Here is a 26,502-nt window from a genome sequence, read left to right on the forward strand (position 1 = left end):
TCGCTCACTTTGTGCTCAATGTTTTGTCCAGACAATTTCTTCTAACAGCCTACCGGCACTTTCTTGAGTGGGTCCTACAAGGAGAGAGATTGGCCGGAGGTCGTCATGCCGTGTTACCTGCTTGTGTCGTGCTGGCTATCCGCCAGAAATACCCAGCTCCAGACGGCCAGTACTGCGGGCACTAAGAAGCGGAGGACGCTCGAGGAGCTATAGTTTCATTGTTTGTATATTGTCATTCAACAGTTGTATTGTTTGTATATTATAGTTATTTAATTAAATGCTTAAAATGTACGTTGTTGTAGTTCTTTCTTAGTAGTGTTGCTCCAAGTGTATTCGAGTTATTGAACGACCAACATTTCAAAACTGGAACTACCTAGCTACTGTTGCCTCAGATGACAACAGAATGGTGGTCATACCTATAATTTCTATAAATTATGAAGTATTACAAGTATACATTGCATTATAAGCTTGTTGCATATCAGTTACCTCCTTCCAAGTTTATGATGCTAAACGTTGTTGAAGGCAGACAGGAGAGCACAAGTGACATTTTGTTTTTAAATCACAAAGAAAGAATTGTGTCATGAACATCAAAACACACAAACAAAATTATCCACACTTTAGAGGTATTGACCCTGTGATTGAGTATGTATAGTAAGGTGCTCAATGGCAGTGCAAACAGGTAAGGTAGTGCAAGGATAAGGTCAAAAGACCATATAAGACAAAGACATAAGACATGGTAATATTACAAAATATTTGTGAGGAATGGGTTAATGTAGAGCTGACGTCTCAGAAGCGGCTCTTGAATGATGATGTTGCAGCTTTATTTGACGCTTTGGGACAGGGGCAATGTTAGGTGGAAAAGGAGGTTGTGGTTGGGTGAGTGAAGCGGTTGAGTCTTTGAATGGTATGTTTGGGTTGCGTCTGTTTTCTATGACCTTCTCAATTAGTGTCTGGATGAACTTGGTGGTGTGTGGCTTATAGATTTTCTTGACTATCCATTGCTTTGACTTTTTGCAGAAGACCTGCTTGACGTGTGGTTCTCCTATAAATGACGAGGATTATAATGATTACACAGATGCCTGAATAAAGATTTGACTAGTAGATGTCTCTCCACAGGAATAGAATGAACTTTTCAGCAAAGTATGCATTTTGAGTTAGCTGTGAACATGCTACTTATGGTTATTTTAGTATTTAGAGTACATGAAAACACACCTGTTGCCGTGGTGGCTTGTTCTCGTGCCACAATGTTCTCATTATGTTCCATGATGGCGAGGTAGGCCCTCTCCCTCGTAGGAGAAGGCCTGGCATTTAGGGAGGTACTTCAGGAGAGCTCTGTGAAAGATCTCCAGTGGCCCTGTGTGAAAAGGAGAATATATAGTACTAATTAAACATGTTCAATAGGATATGTTCAAAACATGTGGGTATAAAGGGTGTCAGTTCTTACCAGTATGTTTGAAGAGGGCCATCTTCTGAAGATCTTTCAAAAGCCTTTTATCAAAGACGAGTGACGTCAGGTCCTGATATGCCTGATGGGCTACTTACAAACTGTTCTTGTAAGTTCAATAACGTTACAAACATTTGAATAACGTCAGACTAACACAGTAAAACATGGTGGATTTACATCGCTAATAGCAAACTTATGCTGCTAACACACAATGGACACGATATTCATAACTGTCTAACGTTACATTGCTAACTGTGCTTCCTCTTTGCTGACGAGTGGAGTTAGCGAGGCAGCAAGCGACCAAAACATACAAGATATTTACTTTATAAACAGCCAAATCATATGAGATGTGCTGCTTTACAGCAGACGACTATATCAGTGTGTTCTCAGTCGAGAAGTAGAGTCGAGTCAGAAAAACCTTACCTCCAGGCAAATGCGTTTAGCGCAGCTAGCACTGCTAGTTCCAGAAGTTCCTGGCTGTTCGTCGACATCATCTGGCAAGGTAAATATCGACGGAATTGCGGTTTTCACAAGCGCGGGTCTCTTCACTCCTAAGGGGTTCTTCTGCCTTGAAATGTAGACTGCACACCGTCAGATGTTTTAGTGCTTCAATGGCTGTGTAGTCTCCGAACTTCGGGTTATTGATAGCCCGTAGCCACTTTTTGCACAACTCCAACTCTTTGGGTAATCTATGAAAATTTACTCCCGTGTATTTTCCTTGTGCTGGCTGAACATCCCGGTAACATGCAAGTGCACACCATTTCGAAACACAAACGAGGAGTAATTCACTAATGAGTTCGCAAACTAAGTCTTCACTAGAAATTGTTTGAAATGATTTCCAGGTAGCGTAGAGTGGAGCTCAACGCTCGAGCCTTGGTTGACAGATTATGGGCGGAGTTGAACAATTGAGTTCGACAGTGGGAGTGGCCTGCTGAGCTGAGCATTGCAATGCACTATGGGGATTGTTGTCTGCAATCCACAAGCACTAAAAAGTCATTTTCTGCCTTTTCTCGGTCAAGAAGGCACCAAATTAGAAATTTATGCTACTATTCTACTACATATATGACCCACTTTCAATACATATTTATGTCTCCACTGGTGGAATGTCCCTTTAAAGAGCTTCCCAGAATAAACATTTGTTATATTTGAGTACAGATAGCATTTTATTTGTATTATTTCATCATTAATGTAAATGCTCTTATTACCTAGTTAGCCCAAAAAAGTCAAATGGTAGGTAAACTGTAAATATGTAAAATGCCAATCAACCTAGGACCATATTCACCGGCCATCGCAGAAAACGGCATCATGCCAAAAGGGGCAGAAATCGCCTTAACCTCCAGGAACTTAAACGGTCCTCACCGACAGAAACCTCCTTCTCCATGGGCTTGTGGAACTGTCAATCCGCAGTCAACAAAACGGACTTCATAGCTGGCTATGCCAACCACCTTTCGTTGGAACTCCTTGCTCTCACTGAGACTTGGATCAAACCAGAGAACACTGCCACCCCGGCTGCACTCTCCACTAACCTTACACTATCCCACACCCCTCGCCTATCTGGACGAGGAGGCGGGACGGGCCTGCTGATCTCCAACAAATGGAAATTCACCCCGCTACTGCCTTCAAACAAATATGTCTCATTCGAATTCCATGCCATCACAGTGATCGCCCCAGCAAAACTCTACGTGCTGGTCATCTACCGCCCTCCAGGCCAACTAGGCGACTTTATTGACGAACTTGACACTCTGCTATCCTCCATCCCTGAGCATGACTGTCCGCTTCTTGTTCTCGGTGATATGAACATCCACTTAGATGCCCCAGGCTCAGCGGACTTTTTGGCCCTGGTCCACTCCTTTGACCTCGAACTGGTTCAAAGCCCACCGACTCACAAAGCTGGCAAAGAGCTTGACTTGATTTTCACTCGGAACTGCAGCACAGACACCCTCATGGTGACGCCTCTCCATCTTTCTGACCACTTCTTCATCCAGTTCAACGTCAGCCTGACAGAACAGCCTCCAGCTCCTCAGCCGATGGTCACGTTCCGCCGCAACATCCGGAACCTGTCTCCTACGCACTTCTCCTCTGTGGTTGCCTCCGGTCTACCTCCACTCAACACCTTCTCCTCTCTGGAGGTTAATGAAGCCACTGACTCGCTCTGCTCCACACTGACCTCGTGTCTAGACGAGCTGTGCCCTCTTACCACAAGGCCAGCTCGATCCAAACATTCTCATCCATGGCTAAATGATACCCTCCGATCGCAGCGCACCAAACTCAGAGCCGCGGAGAGGAAATGGCACAAATCCAAACTAGCTGACGACCTCAAAAACTACCAGACACTCCTGACCTCCTTCTCAGCCAGCATCACTGCTGCTAAAACTGCTTTCTACAATGACAAAATCAACAGTGCTACAGACACTCGAAAACTTTTCTCAACCTTCAAATCGCTACTCAACCCTCAGCTGCCTCCTCCTCCATCCAGCCTTACTGCAGATACCCTCGCCTCATTTTTTACAAACAAAGTGGCGGCAATCAGCAGTCAATTCTCTACATGCCCACTCAACGCATCTGACTCAGATACCGCACTCCTACAACCTCTAGGGACTGCTGGAACATCTTTTTCAGCATTCACGCCTCTCTCCGAGAGTGAAGTGTCCAGACTCCTGACATGCAGCCGTCCTACCACATGCTCGCTGGACCCTATACCTACGACCCTACTTCAGTCCATCAGCCCGACCATCGCTCCAGCTATCACACATGTGATCAATGCCTCGCTAACCTCCGGCACATTTCCAACAGCGTTCAAAATGGCCCGGGTAACACCGTTACTTAAGAAAGCTTCTCTCAACCCTGCTCAAGTCGAGAACTACCGCCCTGTCTCACTACTGCCTTTCCTATCCAAAGGCATTGAACGAGCAGTCTCCAAACAGGTCTCTGACTTCCTTTCACAGAACAACCTTCTGGATCCAAATCAGTCTGGGTTCAAAAGCGGCCACTCTACCGAAACGGCTCTGCTGTCTGTAACAGAAGCCTTAAAAGAAGCCAGGGCGACCGCTCGATCATCAGTACTCATTCTGCTTGACTTATCGGCTGCCTTTGACACAGTTAATCACCGTATCCTTCTCTCTATACTCGCTGACATGGGAATCTCCGGAGCTGCTCTCTCCTGGTTTGAATCCTACCTCACAGGACGCTCGTTTAACGTATCATGGCTTGGTCAGCTATCTGCACCTCACCATCTCACCACAGGGGTCCCCCAGGGCTCAGTGCTGGGCCCCCTCCTCTTTGCTATCTACACCACCTCCTTGGGACAGATTATCCGTTCGCACGGCTTCTCATACCACTGCTATGCAGACGACACACAGCTCTATCTGTCCTTTCCACCTGACGACCCCCTGGTTTCAGCACGGATCTCAGATTGCCTTTCAGACATAGCTACATGGATGAAGGCACACCACCTCCAGCTGAACCTCTCAAAGACTGAACTGCTGGTCATCCCAGCTAAACCTACCATACACCACGACATCAACATCAAATTTGACTCCCTGTCTGTTTCACCGACCAGGACTGCAAGAAATCTAGGAGTTGTTCCCGACAACCAACTAAACTTCTCAGATCATGTTGCCTCAGTCGCCCGGTCATGCCGTTTCGCACTCTACAACATACGGAAAATCAGGACTTACTTGACTCAAGATGCTACCCAACTTCTGGTTCAGGCAATAGTCATCTCACGACTCGACTACTGCAATGCCCTCCTGACAGGTCTCCCAGCCTGCGCAGTGAAACCACTTCAGATGATCCAGAACGCGGCGGCGCGCCTGGTCTACAACCAACCCAAAAGGGCACATGTTACCCCGCTGCTCATCCAGCTACACTGGCTACCTATGGCGGCCCGTATCAAATTCAAGTCTCTAACGCTTGCCTACAAAGTAGTCTCCGGTTCTGCTCCCACCTACTTGAATGCCCTCATACAGACTTACACTACCTCCAGACCGCTGCGCTCCTCTACCACCGGTACGCTCAAGCCAATCCAAACTTTTCTCATCTGTTGTTCCTCGTTGGTGGAACACACTGCCAGTTCCTACAAGGGCAGGGACATCCTTTTCCACTTTCAAAAAACTCCTGAAGACCCAGCTCTTTAGAGAACATCTACTCTCATAGCAACACTTACAACAAGTCTTACTGATCCTAGCACTCACCAGCCGTTAAACTGACAAGTAACTGTTAAAATACAGCACTCACCGACGCACTTATTCTTACTGTACTCTAATGTGTTTTTTTTAAACTGTCCTAAAATTGTGAGAATTGTTCTAAAACTTACTGTTTACCATGTTGTTAGTCGCTTTGGTTAAAAAAGCGTCAGCCAAATGTAATGTAATGTAATGTAATATTCAAAGTTCAAATAAGGCCATGCCATTTCTGTTCTGTTCCTGGAACAGTTTCAGGTGTTTTTCTAATCTAATTGTGAAGCCACCCTGGTCCCTGATGCCTGCCAAATTTGGACCTACTTATATTTCTAGTTCATGAAGTGTAAATTCCGGTTCCGGCGCCGATAAGAGTGGCAGCCTACTCAGTAGCTCCGTGTCTTAGTGTTTTTTTTCTACGTCTTTTCTACATATTACAACGCTCCAGCAACAGCAAACTTGTGTACACAAGGAACCAGCTGATCAGAATTGTAATCAGAAGATTACAATTGTACTGTGATTCCAGTGGCACAAAGAACATATTTTGTTTGATCGCACTACGACGGAATGCTGGCTGTGTTCGCGACAACATTCCAGAGGAATACCACTCAATACCAGTGCAACACTCACCTCCATCATCACAGGCTATCGTACCCCCACTGGATTTTGCACCCCTCCCCCACATGGCGATCATGAACAATGAGGTGACAACGACCTCAGTCAACAGCCATCAGACACACAGATCCCAGATGCACCCCTCCCACTCCCCCCCACCTCCCCTTACACCCCTCACCATTACAACAGATCAAGTGACTGACCAACTAAAGAAATTGCGCAGCAATAAAGCAGCGGGGCCTGACAGACTGTGTCCAAGGCTACTCAAGGCCTGTGCTGCTGAACTGGGGGAGCCACTGAAGCACATCTTCAATTTGAGCCTACACCTTGGACAAGTTCCAACACTGTGGAAGACATCATGTCTTACCCCTGTCCCTAAGAAGCCACTCCCTAGTGAGCTTAATGACTACAGACCTGTCGCTCTTACATCACATGTGATGAAGACAATGGATCGACTGGTCTTAGGTATGCTCAGACCCCAGGTACGCCATGCACTAGACCCGTTACAGTTTGCATACCAGGAGAAAGTGGGCGTGGACGATGCCATCACTTATCTTCTACACAGGACACATTTCCACCTAGACAAGGGGAATAGTGCTGTGAGAATCATGTTCTTTGATTTCTCAAGTGCTTTTAACACCATCCAACCCCTCAGATTGGGAGACAAGCTCTTGCAGATGGGTGTGGACGCTCACCTGGTAACCTGGATTACAGATTACCTGACAGAGCGACCACAGTTCGTCAGACTGAAGAACTGTCTCTCTGACACGGTGATCAGCAGCACCGGAGCGCCACAGGGAACTGTGCTCTCTCCAGTCCTTTTCACCCTGTACACATCTGACTTCTGCTACAACACCGAGTCATGCCACATGCAGAAGTTTTCTGATGATACTGCAATTGTGGGGTGTATCAGGAACGGGCAGGAGGAGGAGTACAGGAGCCTGGTGGAGGACTTTGTGCAATGGTGCAAACTCAATAATCTTCAACTCAACACTTCAAAGACCAAGGAGATGGTGGTGGATTTCCGCAGGTCTAAGCCCACTCTGCTACCAGTCCACATTGATGGGGCAAATTGACAGGCTGGTAAGGAAAGCTGGCTCTGTAGTGGGAGCTGAACTGGAGTGCATCACTTCACTATCTGACAAAAGGACCCTGAACAAACTGATCTGTCCAACATCTTGGACAATGAGTGTCACCCACTCCACAGCACTATTGTTAAGCAGAAGAGCCTGATCAGCTGGAGACTTCGCTCACTGCCTTGCACAACAGACAGACTGAGAAAGTCATTTGTCCCCAGGGCCATTGAACTGTTCAATGCTTCACTTAAGGGAAGAGGAGAGATAGACTTCTCTGCATAGTCTGTCTGCCTCTTCACCCCCTCCATGTTTGGATACTGTCTGTCCACTAGCCACTTTTACCACTGTCTTCTGCCTCACTGTTTGCGTGCTATATTAGCACATTAGTACATATGCATAACCCCTCCCTCCATGCCACAGCCGAACTGTGGCCACACTTATACCTTAAAATAGTTAAATATATAGATATATAGACTTTACTTTACTTTATTTCTGCATTGTTGCACTGTTGGACTTACTCATTTGCACTATCACCATGACACTCATTCACACAGAGCACCTTACCTTACCTTACCTTACCTTACCTTACAATGCACAGAGAATCACAGGCTCAGTCCCTGCCTCAGTCATTGCAAGTGCCTATGATTGATTAATCACCACTGGATACTGTTTTTAGAATTGATTTAGATGAAGTGTTAGTTAGTATAATTTGTATTTTAGTATATTTAGCATATTCTTTATCTTCTACTGTCCTTATTGCTTAGTTGTGTTTCTATATTATATACTTTAATTACTCTTTCTGCTGTTAAAGAATGTGTTTGTGTTGTCTGTATGCTACTGAGACCTTGAATTTCCCCTGGGGATCAATAAAGTATCTATCTATCTATCTATCTATCTATCTATCTATCTATCTATCTAATCTAAACTACACCTACTTGGTCAAAGAACAGTCATTTAAGGATCACATCTCTTCCTTTAAAATAATTCATCAGTAGGCCTTTCTTGTGTTAATTAATCATCTTCGTAAGTCGGTATATGGTTAAATTACTTATTACAGGGCGAATGAAGGCTCTCTCGCCCGCCCCTACTGCCTGTAGGAAGAATATCCCACTTGCAAGTTCGGTGTATCCTACCCGCCGACTGAAGCAGGATCAGTTTACAGCACAAAGGCAGGCTAACGAAACACTAGAGATGGTTGCAAACGTGTGTATAATGGCAGAGCCGGCGAAGAAGCAGCGAAAACCCTTGACGGAAGACGCAAAGAAAAGGAAAAGAGCTTCAGACCGAGCGAGGGGGAGTTTCGTAGAGAAAAAGCTTCAGGCTTGCCTGGTGTCCCTTTAAAATACCAAGGTGAGTTAGTGGTAGACTGAAGTCCTGTCCGCAGAAAATGAAACAACACATAAATTCCATAATGGAAAAACTGAGAGTAAATATGCAATTTTTCACTGTGTCAAGAGCACTTCTGCAAGTGACGGACGAAGGACGTTTGCATAGCAACAGCTTTATTTGTCCTTATATAAACTCCTGCCTAGCGTGGGAATAATCCACAGCTGCACATTTCTTTTTAAAAAAGGAAAAAAAACTTGCACACTAGTGACTTTCAAGACACTGCTTCTTTTTATTGTCTCAAGAAGAGGCAATTTCTCTCTGTGAAACCCTCCATTCTCTTTCACTTTGTTCCCCGAGCAGTCAGCTACTGTACACTGGGCACTTTGAGGGAAGAAGCGCCCTTACTTTTGAAACCGCTCCAGCAATGAAAGGGAAGACTACGCCTTATCTCATTTTTACCCTGCCTTTATTCTGAAGGTAATTTGCATTTTAATTTGGAGTTTCAACCTGTGCTTAATAGAATTAAATGGAGAGCTGCACTGACATGATTCTCTGACCCCTTCAGGAACGTAAAGTGCAAAAAAGGCAAAAACATTTCAGTCTGTTTGCAGAAAAAAAAATGCTATTGACCTTCTGTGAGATAAGCCTAAAGGTAAACATGCTTGCTTTTTAAAGAAGAGGGAACAAATCTAATTATCCCAATCATTTTACAGAGAGTGGAAGCAGAAAATGCATTAACCTTGGAAATCCCTTATTGACAAGAAAGGAGCGTTCGATTTAAATGAAGTGTCTAGCCTTTTTTCCATCCTCCTCCGTCTAAGATTGGTGGAACTCATATAGAGCAGATCTTCTTTTTCACAGATTGTGGCCTGCTTTTGCCTTAATAACTGTTTAGAATAGCTTTATTTTATCTTCAACTCAGTATTAGGCGAGGCTGAAGGAAACAGCTAGTGGCAAAAAAGTGCCGTGATGTGTGAATGGCCGGCTGTGGGAAGAGGATAGGATGAAGTTTGGCATTTGATAATTAAAGGCGAAAAAACTCAAGTGGTAAACAATATATGTGTTGACACACCACTTTCCCCCTAAACATGGGAACGTGCAGCAGGCAAATTAATGTTTTGCTCCATGTCTGTATTGGTTGAGCCGCAGAGCCCTTTGGGCAGAGCGGCTTTGTCTGAGGCAGGGCATGCACAAAGGATTTTCTGCATGGCATCACATCTCTGCTGTACAGCCCTGGCACACAGCTCGTTTTTCACTCAGGTTCTACAATATACACCTCAAACATGCATTGCACGTATTCATAATGAGACAATTCTTTCATGCAATTAACTATTATTTTATTTAAAACTATTATCTTTTTGCACTGCACACGAGTGTGGCAATACTGTCACCGAACAAGCCTGAGCAAAAAACGCTCTGGAGTCGTCAGGTTAAAGACAGCTGCATTTATTCAGTCTCTTCTCTTTCAGGGGTTTTGTTCATCCCACATGAAATGACTCATCATATGATGAGCTGTCTGGAACCTACTCACGACAGAAGCAAGGGAGGTATTTGCTCTGCATTGCACCAATTAATTCCAAAGCTACTGTCAGCGTTGACCTTTCTGGGTACGTTTATTTCTGTTGATTATGTCAATATTGAATATTATTGTGAATCCTAGTTTTTCTTGCCTTTTTTGGCCTCAGCCATGTGTAAGCATGCCCCACTGTTCCCTCGTCGTTTCTTTCCAAGATAAGCAGCTCAAAAACTAGAACAGGGGAGTGTGGACAGAAGAGGATGTGTGTAATGATTAATGATGGGGTTGTGCCTTCCCCCTTACAGAGCTGCAAACTTTAATGGTCTTTATTTATGTGTCGGCGTGGTAACGGCTTCACGGCCCTGCCTTCCCCGCCTCCCAGTGGGGCCTCATTCATTATGCTCTGCCTCTGCCCCTCTGCATCTCAGGGCCCGCTTCCCCAGGAGGCTGAGCACTCAGAGCCGGGGAGATATTCTCTCTCTCTCTCTCTCTCTCTCTCTCTCTCTCTCTCTCTCTCTCTCTCCATCTCTCACTCTGGGTTCTGTCTCTCTCTCCATCTCTTACTCTGTCAGTCTGTCTCTCTCTCCATCTCTCACTCTGGGTTCTGTCTCTCTCTCCATCTCTCACTCTGTCAGTCTGTCTCTCTCTCCACCTCTCACTCTGTGGTCTGTCTCTCTCTCCACCTCTCACTCTGTGGTCTGTCTCTCTCTCCATCTCTCACTCTGTCGGTCTGTCTCTCTCCATCTCTCCCTTAACTCCCCCCCCACCCTGTCTGGCTGCCTACACACTGCTCCCTTCTGTCACAGTGAAACCAGCTACAGGCTACAGCTGCACAGCTCACAGGTGCAGTAATATTGCACACATGGTCTTAGATGAAGTACTATACATTCCATGCAGGATGCATTTATGATAAAAAAAAAAAACTCACTGCGCATGTGCACTAAGATGCTATATGATTTATGCATCACATGTACAGCAGTAATGACGATGCCATAGTAAAGCAATGGTACACGCTGTATTGCAGTCAATATAACAGTGATATATGGTCATTTTGCATGCAAAATGCTAATCGCAGAACTTTTCTGCGATTATCTGCAGAGGCTACGCTGAAATGCCATCTACATAAGAATACACTTACACAGTGTATTCAGCGTCCACTTCATATATTATGCCATAGGGGTTTGGTGTTGTGTTGTGTTGTATTCAGTATTCGCTTCATACAGTATGCCATAGGGGTATGGTGTTGTGTTGTATTCAGTGTCCACTTCATACAGTATGCTATAGGGGTATGGTGTTGTGTTGTATTCAGTGTCCACTTCATACAGTATGCCATAGGGGTATGGTGTTGTGTTGTGTTGTGGACGTATTCAGTGTCCACTTCATGTATGCCATAGGGGTATGGTGTTGTGTTGTTTTCAGTGTCCACTGATGCCATAGGGGTATGGTGCTGTGTGCTGTATGAGGACTTCTTCCCTGAGTGTGGTGCTTGTAAGTAAATGGAGGCAGAGAATGCAGAGGTGCTGCTGCGTAACGTAGAAGTCACTTAGGAGTCTCCGTGCATTTCACTGCAGTGATGCTGCACAGTTGATACGGAAAGTTTGTAAAGCCTTTTCCACATTTTGTTATTTTACAGGCTTTTTATAGATTTTTGTCTTTGTCAGCCTGCACACATTACTCAACAGTGACAAAGCAAAAACATGTATTTTAAACTATTATTTACTATATAGTTAAAACTAAAATGCTCCAGACTCCTTTTTGTCCTTCTGTCACCTTGGCAAGTTTACATTGCACAGCTTTGATTTTCAGCCTGTATCCGATTTGTATGGACAAACTGTCTGGTGACACCCAATGAGGTACAGTATGGGTGTCGATCCACACCTGAGGTTAAAAAACGTCTTATGTCCAAGTGTCCATAGGGACCCGGGTTCAAATCCGACCCACTACATTTGAACATGTGCATGGCCCTTCACATCATCACACAAACCACGCAGGAATGCAGACACATTAATTATTTTCTATAATACACCTCTGATGTATTACCACACATGAATGGAGCGCAGACCAGATGTGAAAATTCCTGTGCCATTTTAGAAGGGCATGATAGACAGTTGGTCTTCATGGTCTTACATGGAGACTATGGCACAAACCAGCACAAACGTAGCACAAATAAAGAAGAAATATACTACCAGAAATATTTTTTGGATGATATAGGGCGGCTTCATAGAGGAATTTGATGTATTTGGTAAAACTTCACAGCAGCATGTAGGAAGGAAACCAGAAACTGAGCACAACCTTATTGATACAATCCCTACAGTCAGACACCACAGTGCTAAGCATCATGCTGTGGGTAAGTTTTTCTACACTGGATGGAGAGAAAGATCAGAAGTGAAAAATAGACAACAATCCCCAGGATCTCTTGCAGAGGTGAAGGTTTGTATTTCAACAAGACTGCCCTACGCACACTGCCAAAAACACAGGGCTAGCTTTGGGAAAACACTGAACAAGTCCTGGAGTGGGCTAGCTCATGTTCATGTCTGAACCCAATAGATAATCTCTGGAGATCTGAAAATGGCTGTGGATCAACGTGGTCCATCCAACTTGAATAAACTCAAATGATTCTGCCTAGAGGAATGGGAGAAACTACGAAAAGAAAGGTGTGCCAAGCTTGTGGAATCCTTCCCAAAAACACTTCAGGCTGTCAATGAAGATGTATTAACCAAAAACAAAATAAAAATGTTTTAACCAAAATGTTTCAATTTACACTGAGAGCCTGTAAACATAAGTCAATGTTTCTGTTTTTTTTTGTAATTATTATTACTCTAATACATTTACAAAACTTTCCAAAAACACTTTGCCTTGTCACTCAGTAATTTATTTTGACTAAAACATAATAATGTTGTCGAAATGTGTTGTGGAATTTGAAAGGATTTACAAATGTTCTGCATGTCCAAGACCTGGCCAGCATCTCTCTCAGGATATTTACTCTGATTATTCATGCATTATTTTGAGTTTATTATGTTTGAGTTTACAGTGAACTGATTCTACAGAAAAATAGTCTGAATTGGCAAAAACAGACTGCCATTATTTTGAGTTTATTATGTTTGAGTTTACAGTGAACTGATTCTACAGAAAAATAGTCTGAATTGGCAAAAACAGACTGCCTTGTCATTGGTCAAACTGGTTCATTGTTTCTACCTACTAGAGGTGTGAGAAATAGTCAATACTCTCGTTATTAACAAATGCTTTTATTTCATAATTTTCTAAGTTTTAATTGGGACGAGCTGCCATTCTAAAGCATAACAGGTTTTTAATAAGCTTCTCAACCGGCCTGTCAGAACACACAAAAATGAAGTGCATGTGCTTTCATCGCTCCTGTCATTATGTCTGCAAGTTCAAAGTGGTTTTGCAGAACAGAACGTTCAGAGAGAGCAGTGTGCAGTTATGCGATTTTGCCGAAGTCTCTCACAAAGGCTGCACACTGCATGCGTAGGCAGTGAGAATTCACAATGCCTCACGCATTGTAATTATTGTAACCAGTGTATGAGACTTGATTTTGGGCAAGATAAACCGTTTTGCTGTGCACTGCCACAGTAGCTGGAATGCATGTGCCAAGCATCCCCCCCCCCCCCCATCCCCACGCACACACACACCTCAAGCACATGCTCTGAGCTGAAACACTCTATTACAGAGCAGACGCAATCCTCGGCCATGGAAACGCACCATTTCAAAACGCACATGAAATCCGTGTGTCACGGTGTCATAAGCGGCCCGTGGTGTCGGTGTGGAGAGGTGGCGATAAATGATTAGGCGTTTGTGGCGTGTCGCTGCGAGCACTGCCAAGCTCCAGGGCCCCATGTGGGTGATCTGGGAATCCTGATGAAAAGCAAGTTTTCTGCAGAGTTTGGCCCGCTTGCTGCGGCTCTCTTCAGCATGCTGAGCAGCTCATCAAACATCTGCATGTGACAGACGTGTGGTGTGGGCGATAGCGATGTGCGTGTCAGTCAACTGCCAGGTCATCTGACATAAAAGCAAACCTCTTTCGCCCTTCGCCTCCCTTGTTTCCATCTAAATGGCTTTTTTCTCTGCCATGTTAATAGTCACTGGAAACATGTGCCACATGTGCCACATACAGTATATGTCTCACCAAACTGTCTTCAAAGATTCTGATATCAGATATCATCAGAATTACTTTTTAAAAAAACATCAGCTGCAACACATAAAAACATGGTCCTACCATATGATATCGATTGGGATGAGGGGTAAGCAGGCCATTGCAGGTCAAAAGTATTTTTTATCTAAAGCTAATGACCTATGCAGCTCGTCCTAGGGCCTTGTGAGAATACTGATGTACTAGAAACTTAACTTCAGCAAAAAAAAGTGTTGTTCCCTGCTAGAAGCCATGCTAGTTTTGAACAACAGCCTGGCTTGCTTGTTTGTTTAGAATTATGAGGGAGAGACCAAGCCACATACTCTGGAGGGTTTGATCTGGGGAGGGAGAGATTGAGAGGGGGCACAGAAAAGATCTATAATTGGAATCTTTTCACACAGGAAACCAGGGATTTTTTTTTTACGTTTACCAGTCTCTGCATCCCTGGGCTAATGGGGAATATCTACAAGAACACATCCTCTCCCAGTAAATATCTGCAAATGGCTTCCGTATCCAAGAACAAGACATAATTTGCAAACACACAAAAAGCTAATTTCCAGCATGGCCGTACAGAAAGAAATCACATATTTACATGTACACTGATTATCTGTAACCCCAACCATAATTACAACAACAGCTGACATTTTCAAAAATGAGAACTTATGACCCTACATTGAAGTTAGTTTTTCTTTAACAGCGCTGTCTAGACAAAAATAGCAGGCAGCACTTGGGCACAGTATGCCGGCGGGATATTCAAAAAAAGCTAATATGACAAAGGCAACAAACTGCCAACTTCCAAGGGTAAATGATGCTTCCCATAATAATGTTTTGGAGTTTTGCAGATAACCCATATGTGTTCAGTTCATGCAAGTCTCGAGTCTGTGCATCTGTGCAGTATAGACATGAGCAAACAGAAAAAAAATGAATTGGCGATGATCTGAATGCAAATGAAGGTTTGCTTTTGTATATAAAAGTTGCACAAGCATAGCTTGAACTGGCAATACCACCTGAATACCAAATGGATGTTGATGTCAGATGTTTTTTTTATGTTGATGTATTATACCATGTCTGTACAGTATACTAGTATACTTGCTGGAAAAAACCCTCCAGAAACATCCGCCCAATTTCTCCACATAACTTCCTCTACTGGTTCCTCATCCAACTCTTCTACACTGGACACAAACGTTTAACCTGCTTATAAAATGAACAAGGTCATGCCAGGCTTTTAAGCGGTTTACCACAACCCTGTCTATAGCTCCTGCACCAACACACTTCATTCCCCACATTCGAGGACTAAAGCTTTCTGAGACCACGACTCCCTATGGGTCTATGTAAACCCAAACTCATGTAGTTGCATTAGTCATTTGAATATTATGTCTTCAGATTGCCTGTGTTTGTTTCTGTAGGCCTACTGTAGAATTCTACATAGCCTTCATGAATTTGATGAAATCTGCGTCATTTCTGCGACAGTTCATTGGCTGATTCATTGCTGAGATAGACTACTCTGTTTCCACTTCAGGCCCTAGACCAAATGCTCACTTCCCAAACTCAACCATTCAATTGAATAAGGAAAATTAATAAGGATGGTTTGTGAAGTTTTTAATTTACATGCATCGGCTAACTAGCGCCAGATTTTGGAGTGCAGGGGACAAGCCGAGATGGGCTATGAGACATACGTTCACACTCGGTATCATGTTTCAACACACTTTAGGTCAATATCACACCGGAATTCTCCTTTAACACATGACGTTCACCGAGTGGTCTATTTTTATGTTTTCATATTGTTACACTGTCATTATTCATACAAAGCTTTTTTTAGCGTGTTGCTAATACCAATAGCCATATGGGAGCTAAAGGCCTATAAATATTCAGTGACATTTTGTCAAAAACTTACCATACATTGCTTAGTCTGTAGACTCCATTTGAACTCCATTCAAATTCTATTCAAATTCTATAGCCAAGTCTTCCACATTGACAGAAGTCTGGTGTCGGCCAATGTCCAGACTGAGGCTAGTAGCTGATTGGTTGTAGTCATGTAAGCATTGCTTCCAAAACTGTCCTTCTTTTTCAATATACAGTATATACTGTATGCATATCTTACTGACATTTTCTTGTAATTTAGTTTACAGGCTTACCTGTGGCCTAACATCCAGGTTAGGCTTAGACTGGGGCTTTTGAATTCTCTTATCTCTAAACTTTAGACTACTTGGGGTTCAGTATGGACATTTTGAAGAACACAATGCCCTATTAAATAACCTAGCCTATTGCTGTTAAAAAATGCTGTAGAAAAAAAAGGTATTAAATATCTCATATCTTGGGTGTTTCTTTCTGAAATGATGCAGGAAAATGTTTTGTCACAGAAGTTTCTGCTTGAAGAAATCTAAGTGTTAACTTATAACTATGGGGATCTCAGAAAAACTGATCATTGTAAGTGTCTGATGCTCTCACTTCAAATCTCTCTAGTACAGTAGGCCTAATGCTATTATGGCCTTCGCAAAAAAAACAAAGGTTGTGAAAATAACCTATTGAGTTATCTAACGCCACTAACAAGCCTCAAGTCCAAAATTACTAAAATATTGTCAAGTTCCACACCATAAAAATACTGAAATAAATGCATTAGATGTGCAACCCAGCCACTTTTTACTGGCAAATTATGAGTTTCAGTTCACTGTTATTAGCTTCAGTGCACAGAAATTGCTTTTCCATGGCATCAAAAATGCATAACCTGAGCGAACAGAGACTTGTTTGGTGTGCAGCAACGTGGCAGTGAGGTGTGGGAAGGGTGTTTATCAGGAAAAGTTCACCCGACACATTTCTGAGTGGATGCAAATACGACAAGGGAAGGAGGAAATGAACTGATCCTTTATCGTCACCAGGCATCTTCATGCTGACAGAAGCCACCACTGACATTCATTTAAAGAAACACAGGGGACTGAGGGGGCGGGGGGGTACTGGCGCTGAGGAGTAGAGCCCACTGAGGACACCTTGAGCCCCTTTGTAATCTGCCCAGCGCGGCAGCATCTTGGGAGATCTTATGGGTTTATCTAGTTTAATATGTTGAGGCGGGCAGGGCAGAAGTGAGGAGATGGAGAGGGTGAGGGGAGGATGGAGGAGATGGGTGGAGAGGGGGAGGTGGTAGGGTTGGGGGATAAGGAGGAGGTGCAGGGGTCACTATGGACTCCTGATGAGAGTAATGAGGTGCAGATCCCCAGTGACACACACTTCAAGGAGAGAGGCTCCTCAGCACTGGCTGTCCCATTCAACTGAATGTAAGACAGAGGAGCACTTGCTGGCAATTGAGGCTACCAGGGGGAACACACACAGACACACAAACAAAATCCCCCCTTGAGTGCTATTTATAGCCTGGCAACAGGACATCTATACAATATTTATGCTGAAACACAAAAATAATGTCCGAATAGGAAGATGCACAAAAATATACAAAAATGTTGTGTGATGAAATCAAAATAAAAGATGCATATTTATTTCAGATCTGCTGGATGGCAAACTAGATTAGGAAATGTTCGGACAAATTCTAATCAAGAGAAACTGCAGCAATGAAGAACTTTCTGAGACAGGTTTTAGCAGTTAAAACGTGCAGTTGCAGGGCTAATCTAACTAACTTGGCAATTCTGTTTCAGCTGCTGTCTGCTTGCCAGCACAAGACGGTAAGGGCCATGAGGTCTTAAATCGCAAATAACATACACTCCTATTTATCAATTACGATTTCTTACGAGGAAATTTAGATGCCACTACGGTTCCCTTTACCCATCTCAGCAGTATCTTCCTGGCCTCTCCTACGTGTTCAGCCTAACAATGGGCACATGAAAAGCATAGCAATCAATATTTCTTACACTAATTGAAGTGCTTTTTATCTGCACTGGTCTCAGAGGGCCTTTGGTGTGTGAAGAAGAGGAGATGTGAGACGGTCAGAGATTGGTGGAAACAGCTGCTCCACATTCAGACCACAGTGCCTCCTGCCTCGCCGGCTCCGGCCTCTTTAAAAGTTCTCTCAGCTCGAGGAAATGCCAGGGCCTTTTATCAATATGCATAGAAAATGGCTGGATTAGGACTCTGGTCACGAGCTGTTGTGCAGGAGACCTGGGCGGTGGTCATTTCATTTCTGAGCAACCAAGACCATCATTCTATCCCTACCATACAGACCACAAGGCAGAGGACACTAGCTCATGGCTGCAGTGTTTGCTTTTTCTTTGCTTTTTTTTGCTTTCGTGTTTCTTGGAAATGTGCACAAAGACACGTATTTAGTGCGGTACCCTTGCTGAAAAGCTTCCGTATGCTAGGTAGGCCTGGGCGAATTACAGACATTCCCTTCTGGGAATTCACGGTCAGTATCTGCAATTGACCAATCAGAAACTCAAAGACCAGGGGGGAGCCTCCATCGTGTCAGCCAGACTCAAGACACTAGTGATAGGCAGGGCAGGGTGGTGCAGAGAGATCTTTTCAAATATCTGGCCCACACAAGTGAGTTTTGCTCTGAGTTTTAAGGTTTACTTTTAAGATCAGTCTGAAAAGGGCTTGATAAGGCCAAGTGTAACAATTGCAGAGTAACGTTCATACAGTAAATGCAGCTATTCAACAATGATAAATATTGATGATTCGTCAGAGTGAGATCCTTGGGCAGTTTTGAACAACTGACTGACAATGCTATACAGCTTGCAATTAAAAATAAATGTCAACAGTTACTGTGTAAGGTGATACTTCATGGGTGTTTTTCTGCTTTCCACTGACATGTTTATTTCCTTAATCTTTGAGTTGTAGGCGAGGGTCTTGACAATTAATTTGGCAAATGAGCACTCTCGGGCATTGAAAGCAGTAGAGCTTTGTGAGATTCACACTGCAAACACATGTCTGGTTGGCACACCAAGTTAAACCCACATGAAGTGTGTCAGATGTGGGGACTTTTATCACAGATCTTCATCAGGCATCTGGCTTTTCCCCACACTCTACTTCACTGCCTCTGCAGATCTACAGCTGTAGAGTCTGAAATGCCAATCAAGTTTTAAATGTGCCATTCAAATGCTTTCTGGCAATTCTAATGAGATACCATCTTACTTTGCAATTCTTTAATAAAATGGGAGATTGTATAGTTTAGAGGAGCTAGCACATAAATAAATCTACCACTGGTATTTGAAAACACAGCACAATCCAATCTGCTTTAGTTTGTTGTTTTATAAGGCCTTACTTAGTAGCCATTGTTTACATGTTTTTGTCATTCAAATAATGTTATTATGCCTTTTGAGTTCACTCTGTGCTTGCAATAGCCCTGCCTGCTAAAGAACGTGTCTCAGTCTTCATCCCCCAAAAAGCTAGAATATGCAAGTGCATGGCCAATTCTGACGCGTCCAATCTCTAAATTTAGTTCAGGGCCACATGTGAAGTGTGACAATCCAAGAAACTTTTGAGTGGATTATTTTTCAAAGATTTCACTTTTCATGTGATATTGTGATTTACACAAATCCCATGGTAAATTATATCAACAGGTTAATTACCATTTGAAGGAAAAACACTTTCCTTTAGGATGAGCTATATTTGCATTTCAATCTTCCTCTTTTGTCGATGTAGGAATTGTGCAGTTATGGTTGGACATGTCCAGACTTTGAAGTTACAGTGCTTCTAGAGCATAACCACATGGAGAGACAACCCAAAGCCAAAGCCAATGGATTTAGAGTTTATCTAAATAGGCTGCCCCCAAAAGGCCAGAATTTCATCAGGAAATCAAATGCATATTTCACAATTTTCTTAAGCTCCTGGAACAAACAAGATCCTGCTACACAGAAATGAACTACTCTGTAATGCCTTGACTCCCCTATATCCAAAGATCGACTGCTGAGGCAAATCACTGGAACAAAAGGTTGTCTAACACTTCAACTAAGAAAATACTCAGAAGGAATATAATTCTGATTGAAAAGAATCTAGTCAGATACTTGTGTATTTGAAATTATTTGTAGACTAATTAGGTCTTTATGATATGGGATTTCCTTTTTAGACAAAGGTTACTCTGAGGAGTCTCTGACAAAGGAGTCTCTGATTATGTTACTAAGCTTGCCATTACCACCATTTAAATCTAGTTCTGCTATGAACCACAGTAACCACTTTGTCATGTAGAATAGTGTATACTTTTCTCAGACAAACATATACTTAATGCAGAGTAAAATATAACAACCCTTTTTTTTCTTTGCTATTTATAGTGCAGGTGCAGTGTCACATCAGAAAAACACATAATAACCTACAATAAGTCTAGCAGTAATAATTACCAACAAGCCATAACTGATCTCTTGCATCTTCATCAGAAGGAAAGAGATATCATTATCATGTCACAAGCTGAGCAAATAAATAATGAAATGTGTTATTTGAGAGAGCCAATGTTTAGGATTGTAAATAAAACTGTGAGTGTTCATCATTCCTTCAGCCTCCATATGGTCTATAATTATACCTGTCAACACTCCCGTTTTTCACGGGTTTCTCCCGTATTTCAAGGTCATCTCCCAGCACCCTCCCGTTTTGTTATTTCTCCCGGAAAATGGCCATCAAATGGCCATCAAACTTCATTTTAAAATCATTGATCCATTCAGGTTGCCAGATTATGTATGAAATACACCCTACACATACACGATCACTTAGTTTCAATTTCAACCGTTTTGTCATAGGCTAAAACCTGGCAACCCAAAACCCAAATAAGGAAGCGGGTGCCGACTGCGCAGCCTCAGTCTCGTCGTAAGCAAGCGGGCTAGTTGAATGGCCTACTCCAGAACTAGCTGTTGTGAAATTGTTTGGAATTTAATTGATTAACACATCACATAAACTGTTATTGAGTGTTGTTGATACACTGAACTTGTGCCCTCGGAACCAAATCTGACAGGAGTTTTGGAAGTAGGCTGCAGGCAGGCAGCTGGTGGATACATAACTGCCATGCGTAAGGTAATGGTAAGGTAAAAGCAACGACCGAAATGCAGTGTTGAAACACGTGTATGAAACGTATTAAATATGCAAACACTGCCCCCCCCCCCCGAAAACCCCTTTCCCGTTTTTGGAAAGCTAAATGTTGACAGATATGTCTATAATTCACAGTTCTGGTGTTTAGTAGTTTGTTGTTAAAATTATGTGACTACATGTTTTATATGATTGATTGTCACATATTCAGCGGATCTGTCTATGGTCAATAAGTTATGTAATCATCAGGGGGAGGATGGAGTTGCTGTGGAGGCAAATCTTAGCAGATGACTAGTTAGACTTATTTCCATGTTTGTTATGAGACCAAGTATTAGCCCTCCAGCTTTGTTCAGGGGCTTTGTTATTAAACAAACCGTATTTATCACAAGCATTATTATGACCGCCGCGCAGCGAAGGTTTAGTGCCAATCTCAATTCTCTGTTTTACCCCTTCCCCTTCCCCTATCCCTTCATCTTACCCCTAGCCCTTGTCCTTCGAAACCGAGTGGCAAGACATAGGGGTGAAGAATATTCCCCTTGGAAATGAGATACCACTAGCCAACCATAAGGGAGAGCTGGATGATTGAAACACTTGAATTAACGTAATTTACAGAGATCGTACCACACTGAAAGCTAATATTTTGTCACTAGCAACCTGTCTTCTGTCAAATAGGCTATAATTGCATTTTCAGCTTGGAATAAAACCGTTCAGGAATTATTATGACCGCCGCGCAGCGAAGCGGCGGTCATATAGGTTTAGTCAGATTTTTTTAATTTTTTTTTTATTTTTCGCATGCCCAAATTTCCGTCAATGATTCCCGGGACACTGAAAGACCGGGGTACACGAAACTTGGTGGGCATGTAACCCCACATGGATAGCATGGAACATGGAACCATCGTTTTTCGTTTTGATCTGTAGCCCCCCCGCTGGACTGGACCCCCGAAAGGAGGGTAGGGCAGACACAGTTTTCTGTGAATATCTCGAAAACCGTAGGCTTTTGGAGGACCATTTTTTTTTGTATGTTGATCTCAAGGGGCCATGTCAACCCATTCCATAACCACTCATTTCATGTATAGTGCCACCTAGTTAAACACAAAAAAGTAAAAATGAGGTGTTGTAATTGAAGGTATCTGTGACCTAACATAGTCAAAACTGCACGAAAGTGTAGGATCATTATGACACCCTCTGTATGCACGCCAAGTTTTGTGGAATTCTGTTCATGGGGGGCCACACAATAAATTAATTTATGTTACTATACACCAACTGGCCTGTAGGTGGCCGGAGACAGTTTCTCGAGAACCGTAGGGCCTAGGAGGTCCACCTTTTTTATGTATGTTGGTCTTAGGGGGGCATGTCAACCCATCCCATTACCACTTATTTCATGTATAGCGCCACCTAGTTAAAAATTAAAAAGCAAAAAATTAGGTGTTTTCATCACAATATCTCTGGCTGACAAGGTCAAAACTGCACGAAATTGTGTGCGAAAAAGTGTAGGATCATTATGACACCCTCCGAATGCATGCCAAGTTTCGTGTACTTTCGTTCATGGGGGCCTTACAATAAAATAATTTATGTGTACATTTAGTGACGTACACCAACAAGGATTCCCGGGACACTGAAAGACCGGGGTACACAAAACTTGGTGGGCATGTACCCCCACATGGATAGCATGGAACCGTCATTTTTCGTTTTGATCTGTAGCCCCCCCGCTGGACTGGACCCCCTGAAAGGAGGGTAGGACAGACACAGTTCTCTGTGAATATCTTGAGAACTGTAGGGCCTAGGATGACCATTTTTTTCCGTATGTTTGCCTCCAGGGGTCATGTTAACCCATTTCATGTGCACACATGTGCACAAACAGATACACACACACACACACACATACATTCACAGTAATCATACGTATGACACATACTCACACAGTAGACATATGTACGCTTGCATGCACAGGCACATATGCAGGCACACACACACACACACACACACACACACACACACACACACACACACACACACACATAACATAAACATAACACAAACAATCAAGAATTTCTCAGAATTATGAACAGGCAAGATGGAGGTGGGGTTGTATAAAATGAATTTTACATGTGAAATCTATGAACTAATCATGTTTTGGTACTTGTTGTCTAGCAGATACCAGTGAGAATTGAGTGTGGATAATGCAATTTAGTGAGACAGTTAGAATCATATAGGCCTTTCAGCGTGATTTCTTTTTGTGGAAAAAATTTGCTGGGCTGGGCGGCAGTCATATTTTGTACCGCTCTGCGGTACATCTAGTTATGTTATTGAGCAGTCTGTCATATTGCCTTATATAACTTCTACAGACTCCTAATGGTCCAGTCTTTACTGAATGCTTTTCTGCGGATTCTCTGGTTCTCATAAGTGATCCGGGTCTAGATGCATCAGGACAGTCCCTTGAGTGCTTCTTCCATCCCAGTGTGGTACAGTGACTCAACCTTTTGAGTTCTAAGCCCTGAGGTTGTTTGTTCCCATTGGATATTCAGATATCACTGAATTGCAAATATGAGTCTAAAAGGCTGGTACTGTCTATCTGTATCACCCATACAGAGCACAGTGGATCAGTCTAGTCCACTGCGTCCAGTTCACTACAAGGCTGTTATTTAATCTGTGCATGTGACTGCAGTAGGTTCAGGTTTTTTTTTTCTTTTCCTTCTTGGGAATTGTTTTATGAAGGCAAATATTGTCATGCTGTTCCAGATCGTTCCAGAAATAACAGCCTGTAATTAGCAATATGGGAGAAAAACAATTAAGCGAGAAGTGCAATAATGGCCTTAGCCCAGGCCTCTACATAAGTTCAGTGTGTGTGTGAATCATTGTAGCCTTCTCTTCTGTAGCTGCATCGATAATAGCAAAGTGATTCCTCCGGTTTGTGCATGGACCCCCTCCAAAGAAATTGAGGTATGTGCTTAACGCGTGGCCTTAGCCCTGTACTCCCCCCTCACCGCTGGCAAGAGCGGCTCATTGAAGTTGAGATCGGAGAGAAGTTTGAAGTTGCTGAATGCCTGGCTATGAGTCACTGTTTATTCTCCCACACTGACCCACTCAGTGCGTCTCCGCGGACGCGCTGACAAGGTGGGCTTATGTAACGCGCTCAGCACCTCTTTTCATGCATACCCCACCGGTGGAGCGCTGGAGCAGGGACACTGAGGCGTGCTTGTCAGCCTGCTGCCTGCTTCATAATTACCATAATTAAAAGGTCGTCCATATTAATGTGGCACATATTTTCTGTGCCAAAGATGTGGTTTCTGTACCCGGAACTCAGAATATCCCAAAAAATACCTCAAATCATGAAAGTTACAATTATGAAATCCTGGGGAACGTTTTTTTTTTTTTTTTTTTTTTTTTTTAATATTCCAAGTGTCAATATAGGGTTACTGTTTCCAAGGATGATTGAGTGGAAAAAAATGATGCTTCCTCTGGAGATTGAAGGGTGACATATGTAAAGAGCAAGGCTCAAGCCTTTTGATGTGAGCCGGGCTGCCGCAATAAAATCAAGTGCTAAATTAGTTTCAAGGGATCGCAGCGATGCATGAAATAATGTCCTGTGGCATGCTGCTAAGACCGTCCCCGTCAGGAGCAGGCCCAGAAATAGCCACGCCGCCTGGCTGCTTGAGAGCACCTCAAGCGGCGGGTGAACAGACACATCATCTTCCTCCCACGGCACGGAGGACACCTCTCTCTTCAAGCATGGCTTTTCGTGCAAAAAAATAAACAGCTTTAAACTAAAGCTTTTCTCCCAACAGATATAAGTAGGTCAGACGAACTTGCTGGCCGAAAAACGTTTAGTGTAGCAACCAAAGAATAACCAAGACAAAAGCCAAGAACGATATAAACCCATATTCATCTGGGATGATTCTTTAAAAACAATATCAGGTTAACTGATGTCTGTGTCTTTGGTTGATTGTGTTCATCATGTCTAACATTGCTTCATTGTTTCATCATTCTTTCATCATAACATTGAGTTTCACTGTTTATCATCAGTTGTGCTGCCAATTACCAAATTACATGCATTGACAAATGACTTACTAATATTTTGGTTATATTCAAGCATACTTTTGAAGAGCAGTAGTTAGCTTAAGGGAAAATTGGAAATAAAAATGGTGATTAAATTGAATCACCTAGGCTGTGGCAAGATCTTACCATCCTGGAATAATAGATTAAACTCATCTATCATACTTATTTGCTGTTGGCACCTCAGGTAATTCTGCCACCAAACTTCGAAAGAAATTGAGCATCACAAAGGTTTCAAATTAAGTTGAATCGTTTCCAAGTCAGCCATGCTCAACGAAAAGTAAAAGCTCGCCCAGCTAACACATGACGTTGCAGCAACTTCGCCATAAAGTTGTCATTTGCTCACCGCGACATTACCTTCTGGCTACGTTGTTGCAACGTCACAGATACTTTGCAAGACAATGTTGTCACTTGGTACCATTAGTAACATTGCAGCGACGTCGTGACCTGGTAAGCTGATGATGTTGCAATTTGGTACCGTTAAGAACGGTGCCACAACATTGTGATTAGGTTAGCCTGGTGACATTGCCATTTGGTGCCGTGGGAAACGTTTCCGCGACGTCTGCCTATGACGTTGCCATGTAGTATTGTGAGTGATGTTGCCACAACATCATGATCAGGTCAGCTGATGACGTTGCCATTTAGTATCATGAAATGTCCCCGCGACGTCAGCCAATGACGTTGACGTATAGTATTTGGAGTGATGTTGCCACAACGTTGTAAACGGGTCAGCTGATGACGTTGCCATTTGGTTCCGTGGGAAACGTCCCCGCGACGTCAGCCGATGATGTTGCCATGTAGTATTTGGAGTGATGTTGCCACAACATTGTGATTAGGTCAGCCGATGACGTTGCCATTTAGTGCTGTGGGAAATGTACCAGCGACGTCAGCCAATGATGTTGCCATGTAGTATTTGGAGTGATGTGGCCACAACATCGTGATTAGGTCAGCCGATGACGTTGCCATTTGGTGCTGTGGGAAATGTACCGGCGATGTCAGCCGATGACGTTGCCATGTAGTATTTGGAGTGATGTTGCCACAACGTTGTAAACGGGTCTGCTGATGACGTTGCCATTTGATGCCGTGGGAAACGTCACCACGACATCAGCCGATGACGTTGCCATGTAGTACTGTGAGTGATGTTGACCCAACGTTGTGAACTGGTCAGCTGATGACGTTGCCATTTGCTACCA

General features: G+C 43.2%; 1 long non-coding RNA gene across 1 annotated transcript; it reads right to left on the reverse strand.

Annotated features, from left to right (window-relative positions):
- Positions 1–515: 515 nt before the first annotated feature.
- LOC121694401 lies at positions 516–1,540 on the reverse strand. Its single transcript, XR_006025743.1, has 3 exons — positions 1,445–1,540; positions 1,213–1,354; positions 516–1,042 (listed from the first exon to the last, which is right to left on the reverse strand). It is a non-coding gene; the product is annotated as an uncharacterized LOC121694401 (long non-coding RNA).
- Positions 1,541–26,502: the final 24,962 nt, after the last annotated feature.

The sequence above is a fragment of the Alosa sapidissima genome, chromosome 20, assembly GCF_018492685.1.
Source record: "Alosa sapidissima isolate fAloSap1 chromosome 20, fAloSap1.pri, whole genome shotgun sequence".
In the NCBI taxonomy this organism is placed as follows: domain Eukaryota; kingdom Metazoa; phylum Chordata; class Actinopteri; order Clupeiformes; family Clupeidae; genus Alosa; species Alosa sapidissima.